General features: G+C 39.0%; 1 protein-coding gene across 1 annotated transcript in view; it reads left to right on the top strand.

Annotated features, from left to right (window-relative positions):
• The first annotated feature begins 1,889 nt into the window (after window positions 1–1,889).
• LOC115795925 (RALY RNA binding protein like) overlaps window positions 1,890–6,000 on the top strand; it is a 70,194-nt gene continuing 66,083 nt past the window's right edge. The window contains exon 1 of the mRNA XM_030752068.1: window positions 1,890–1,983. The gene's annotated coding sequence lies outside the window, so the exon portion shown is untranslated. The remainder of the gene's footprint in view (window positions 1,984–6,000) is intronic.

Raw genomic sequence — 6,000 nt, 5'->3', positions numbered from 1 at the left:
AACATGAAAGCAAAAGGCCAGAGATAATGATAACGTCTATTAAACCTGATAATTATTTCCCAGATATTGTTACCTTGTGCAGAGCAGCATTATATGGCAACCTGGGATGAGAATGTGTTACAGAACATTTGCATAATGTCAGAGCACTTTTGAATTATTTCTCCTGCTACATACTCACTGGAGACTGAACCACAGCAGCAGGAGAAGTCCCAACAATAACCACTTATCCAGTCACAGTGCAACAGTCACAGCAGGAGGAACAGCTGCAGCTGTGCTCACAACCTGCAGCTGGATACCGTTGGACAGCTACAGTTTAATATGAGTAATGGGCTTTAAATGCATCATGTAAAATGTCACATCATCTCTTCTTTTCAAGTTATCTGCAGCCTTTCCCTTGTTAATGAGTTAATGTAAGCCATATTAATACAAAATTATTGAAAGATAAAGCAAAACTCATTGCAAAGAAATGTACATTTTATTGTGAGGTAACAAAAAAGTTGTCCTCACTGTGATCTTTAGAGAGCTCCATAGAAAACAAAAATATACAGTAAAATTATTTCCTCAAGCCTCCTCCATAGTTTAAAGTTATTTCAGGTTCAGCTTACTGTGAGCAGATTTTGTGTGTGGTCAGTTGTTATTTTGCCTCAGAATAAAGGTTCTTGCACCATCTGTCCTAGTTTTAGTGATGCAGAGCTTAATATTTGTGTGAATACAGTTTTATATAATGGGTATAAATGATGACCACAGCTACAAGTTGGAATAAGCTGGCGTTATACTACAAAGCTGCAAACATTTTGTCAGGTTTGGTGCATTTTACCGGCTCTGTTTTCCTTGTTTCCAGTCCTGATGCTAAGCTAAGTTCAGATGCTGGCTGTAGCCTCCTTTTTACTGTTGAGGCAAGAATGGTGTTGAGCTTCTTTTTGACAAAAAAAAAAAAATGATCTCACAATATAATTTAAAGGCTGTTTGTTTTGGAGTTACTACAACAACAACAACAACAACAACAAATCTACTTTTTTGATGAATAGCTGAGTAATTCCCAAGAGCTGGAAATATCAACAGACACTCATATGTCTTATAGCTAACTTTATGGAGACATGCTTTCTTACCTTGCAGACTTGGAGGGCTTTTATATTTGCTTACCTGCTGGGCTTTAACACTTTTTTTCTGCCAATGAAACATTTTGGTTGCGTCAAAATTTCGGTTGAGTATCCCAAAAAGTATCCCAAAATTTTGACTCACTAACTCAAAATTTTGACTTACTCAGAATTTCAAGATAATTTAAATTTAAATTTAGAGGTAATAGCTCAATTTTTTTTTTTACTGTGGTGGAAACAAGCTTCCATACATCTGTGCTTTCCTGGGTCAACTTAGATTTAATAAACAGTCCATAGACCAATTAGAGCTATTAATGTTCCTCACACAAAACCAGTTCAATCAGGGATCTCTTCAGATAATACATTAAGAAAGTCCCCAAACAGAACTTCAAAATTGTCTCATAAATCTGTAATCAAAAATAATCACACTGCACGTTTTTTTCCACTTAAGGAACACGATAAAATTAGAAAAAAAAAATCAAATAAGAAAAAAATTGTAAATTGTAAAATAGATGATATTCTTCCACATGAACCCTCCTGGGACATCCACAGTGACCGTCATAGAGGTGTCGGACTTTATTTTGAGAAACTCGAAAAGCTCTGTGTCGAAACATCAGTGACATTGTCAAAAATAAATAAATAAAAAGAAAAAAGTAAAAAAAAAAAAAAAAAAAAAAAAAAAAAAAATACAACACCGAATACAAGAGACAAGCTTGGACTGATTTGAAAACTCTGACCAATCCCGAGTCACATGACTCAACCACCGGCAGCGATCGGAGAGCGCAAAAGGGACGCAGAGCTTCGGTGTACACAAGCCTGCACACCGCCAATCCGACTCGGCTATACGCCCAATTTCTTTTTAATTGAAACCTTTTACTCCCGCTCGGTGAGTACATTTCCCACTGCCATTTTCTTAAGTATATTTTTGTCCTCTTTTTCTTCCTTCCTGTTCTTGCTGTTTCGACATGGGGAAAATGTTTTCTCGTTTTCTGCATGCGATGATTTAAATCTTGGATGCTGACTGTTTGTGCTCCGGCGACATCCACAGAGAAATAGCCCTGCGTGCTTGCGGACGCTCTTGATATTTTTTCCCCCCTTCTCTGTCTTCCTCTCCTCTTCCCGAAGCAGCTTTTTCTCGAGCTCACTTGTTCTGATCTCCACCTTTTGCTTATTTTCTGTTTTTTTTCCCCCCTCCTTGATCATGGCTTGTTTTGGTGTGGTTTTGGTGCTTTTCTCTGGTCTTGCAGTGTTTCTCTGGTGTCGGAGGCTGTACGTCTCCTCAGGCGCAAAAATAACACTTTTGATTTTCATCTTTGAGGATTTTGCTTTTCTAATAGGTGAGAAATTTAACTTTGCTGGAGTTTGTTTTGATGCTTTCTTTGTACTTCTTCCTGCAGCCTAGATGAGGATATCTGAACTTTTTTTTAAGTGAATGTCACGAACAAAGATGGGTTTGTTTTCAATTAATTTTATTGATACAAAAAATGGAAGAAACATAAATTAGACACAATGACACAGTTAGAAATAGCTCTATTTTAAATTTGTAATCTGTTTTCTATAAAGAACTAATAGAAAAGGTGAAAGAATTCAGATTTTTTTGCTCTTCACTTCGTTTGTCTTCCAGTGACAGCACTGTGCAAAATTTCAAGCAAGTTTATGAATGCAAATCACTGGTATGCAAAAGGAAACAGATTCCTGCCAGCTGAACCAGACACAGCTGTGCTTCTCCGCCCTGATTGTCTTGCTGCACACACAAACCTTGATGCGTGTGGGATTGATAACTGGCTGACACAGTCAGACATCACACACAGAACCTTGGAAACTTAAACTTGCTAAATGAGTCAGAAGACGGGAAAGGAGTTGGCTGGAAATTCTGCGGCAGTTCATTATGCAAATCAGGCTGATAGATTTGATTAATAGCTTGACCTTGCTGTATCAGCCGGATCTCACCCACAAACCTGCAGGCAACAAATCCAAAAAGCACACAAAATCCCGGACAACCAGTGTGACATTCCCCTTTTAGAGAGCCGCTGGACTCACCTCTTTAAAATCCTTGACCAAAGTTTTGTTTTTGTGCTTCACTGAAGGAAACTTTCACAGCTCTTGACAAAACATTTCAATCAGCCTCAAAAGATTTGTGTGAAGATTTTTGACAGCTATTCCAGCCTTCAGACTTTGCAGGTCAGGGAACAGGTGGGGGAAGCCGAGCATGAAATGTGCTGCTACGCAAACAATACTTATCTTTCACAAGGGATGAGGGTGGGAGGCTGGCTCTGGAATAGCCAGCCAATACACGCATGCACTGAATCACTATGAGCTCAGAGAGAGGATGGAAGGAATAAAGTTTAGCCAGGAATTTCTGGGCTGGTCAGCAACCTGTCTGTATCCTGTGAAGGTCCAGCTTTACGTTTGTGCACCCGTGGGCTGGGTTAATCATTGACCCTTAGCAGGTGTACGATGTGGGCTGCCTTAAAGCCACGCACCACAGAGCCCATCTTCAGTGAGATACAGATGAAAAACATTTTAGAGCGACTCCAGCTTTCAAACTATAGGTCAAAGAACAGATTAACAGAGCTCTCTCTCTCGCTCTCTCTTTTTTATATCCCCTGCATGTGAGAGATAGCCAAAGAGAAAAGCAGATGGGGAAAGAGAGAAACAGAAAGAAAGATGACAGGATGCTCATGTGGAGGAGTGTGCCTTATGAGCACATACGTGTGATATCTATTTCACATAGAACAGTTCTGTGTTACATTATGCATGTGGTAATACCCACTGCTCCTTATTAGAGCTGCTGCTTTTGGATGCTATTTCCACGCCTGCATTTGTCATATTCAACACATTTCTCTGGGCAGAGTGTGCGTTTGCAGCTACTGAATGGCAGCAGTTTGGATGAACAACAGCCAGTGTATATGTATGCGTGCACCTGATGCTCACTTTTGTTGTGAGACATGCCATTTGCCTTGCAGCATCAGTATCTCAGCATCATGGCCAGTTCCTTCCATTCCCCATGCAAAGAAATAGTGGTTGATTTCAGCACCATGGACAGCTTCCAACACTTTATTCCTTTGGCAGCTGGAGCGAGCTGATTCTTGCCTCAAAGTCTGGAGCGTCTCTACTCACTAACCCTTGCCCTCTCCACCACACGTCTTATTCTCAGCTATTTCAAGCTCTATACTTCACATTCAAAAAGCTAAGAAAGGACTACTATCATTTTGTGTTGTATCAACAAGGGTAAAGATTTAAATAGATTTTCTGAGCATTTCTAGATCCACTTCTATACAAGCAATCTGAAATATCTGAAATATAATTCATATCTTTTATGTGAAAGATAAATGCAGTCACAAAAACGTTATCATTTAGTTCATGGATTCACATTTTTGAGGCCTCAAATCTAGTTTTATGACCATCACTGTCTTAGTTTTGTGTTCCCAGAAGTGACTATTTTTAGAGGAGAGAATTGAGTGCAAAGCTAACACCTGGAAGCTGCATCCATACACTGCACAGGTGCGTCACACAGATGCAGATACCTGCTAATTAGTAACAGACTGATAAAAAATTTTCTCTCACCAAAACCAGAGAGCAAATCTCGTAGACAGGCCGCTTTTCACAGTAGGCCGTAATATTTATCACATAACTCCAGTAAAATGCTCCAGAAGGCACCAAGAGCACAAACTGAGGCCTAGCAGACAGCTATTGCCTGCAGCTGCCTGTGTCAGCACTTCTCTCAATCAAAGCAACCATACCCCTAACTTTAAATATTAACAAATTTAGGGGTGATCACAGTACAGTTGTTATAAAAGGGTAAATCAGCTTTTGAGACTAAAACAATTTTCAGCACCAGGCTGTTAAAATGATTTTTACTGCTGTAGAGTAAATCCCACACAGAGTTTTTAAGAAGAGTGAAACAGTCTGTAGATAGTATCCACAGATAGTTTACTAGGCTATAAATATGCTATGTAATTCTGTAAATTTGGACATTTTAACATGGGAGTCTATGGGGGGTTGATTCACGTTTACAGTCGGCCTCAAGTGGCCACTACAGGAATTGCAGTATTTGCTACATCCTTATTTGCTTCCTTATTTTAAACCTGGGAGGCTGATATGGTATGTGAGCTGTTTGTGTTAACAAATGTACAGTAAACACCACTACACAGTCTATACACTATACGGTGGCCTTTACGTTTCTCTAGAGCTTAATTAAGACTTCTTCAGCATTAAACAGTAGTGTCATTAAAGAAATTGTGATGTAGCTGCCCCAATTTTAAAAGCATACCAAGAGAAAGAGATTTTAATGAGTTCTGCTGTATTTTAAATTTTAGTTTTTAGTATTTAATCTCCAACCTCATACACTGGGATAAACAGATGTACACGAGAATGGATATTTCTGTTGTTGCGTCAGTGACATGAATATATTTACCAGAGTTTTCTGACAACCCCCGAAGAGAAGTAACTTTCACAGTGACCACCATTTTTTACTAAAAAATTGTGTTAGTTGGACTTTATTGGTGGAAAGAAAGTTTAGCACACTGAGAATCAACAGGTTTGCTCCCACATAGAAAGTAAAAAAGAAAAAGAAGCTACTGTTTTTGTGTGTGCACCCTTTTTACAAAGTATAAAACTATTTGCTGCTGCTGCCTTTGCTGCTGTGGTATTGGCATCCTGAAATGGCCCACGCTGTTTGAGTCATGAGGCTTTGTCCTTTCAAACATTGTATAATCGAGTCCAGTGTCATTCAAAATACAATGGTAAAGTTTTCACTCTGCATTTTGAAGGCTGGTGGTTGGTAAGGAGTAAAAAATGTGATCTTTTCCAAGTATTGTGTGAAGATTGCACCAGATTGCACTACATGCACTATATATGCACTATATTACTATATGAATTTGGAAAAGTTAAAGAAGCTGTT

The sequence above is a fragment of the Archocentrus centrarchus genome, chromosome 17 (genome assembly GCF_007364275.1).
Source record: "Archocentrus centrarchus isolate MPI-CPG fArcCen1 chromosome 17, fArcCen1, whole genome shotgun sequence".
Classification (NCBI taxonomy): domain Eukaryota; kingdom Metazoa; phylum Chordata; class Actinopteri; order Cichliformes; family Cichlidae; genus Archocentrus; species Archocentrus centrarchus.
Note: the sequence above shows the minus strand (reverse complement) of the source record. Positions and strands in the feature narration are given on the sequence as shown.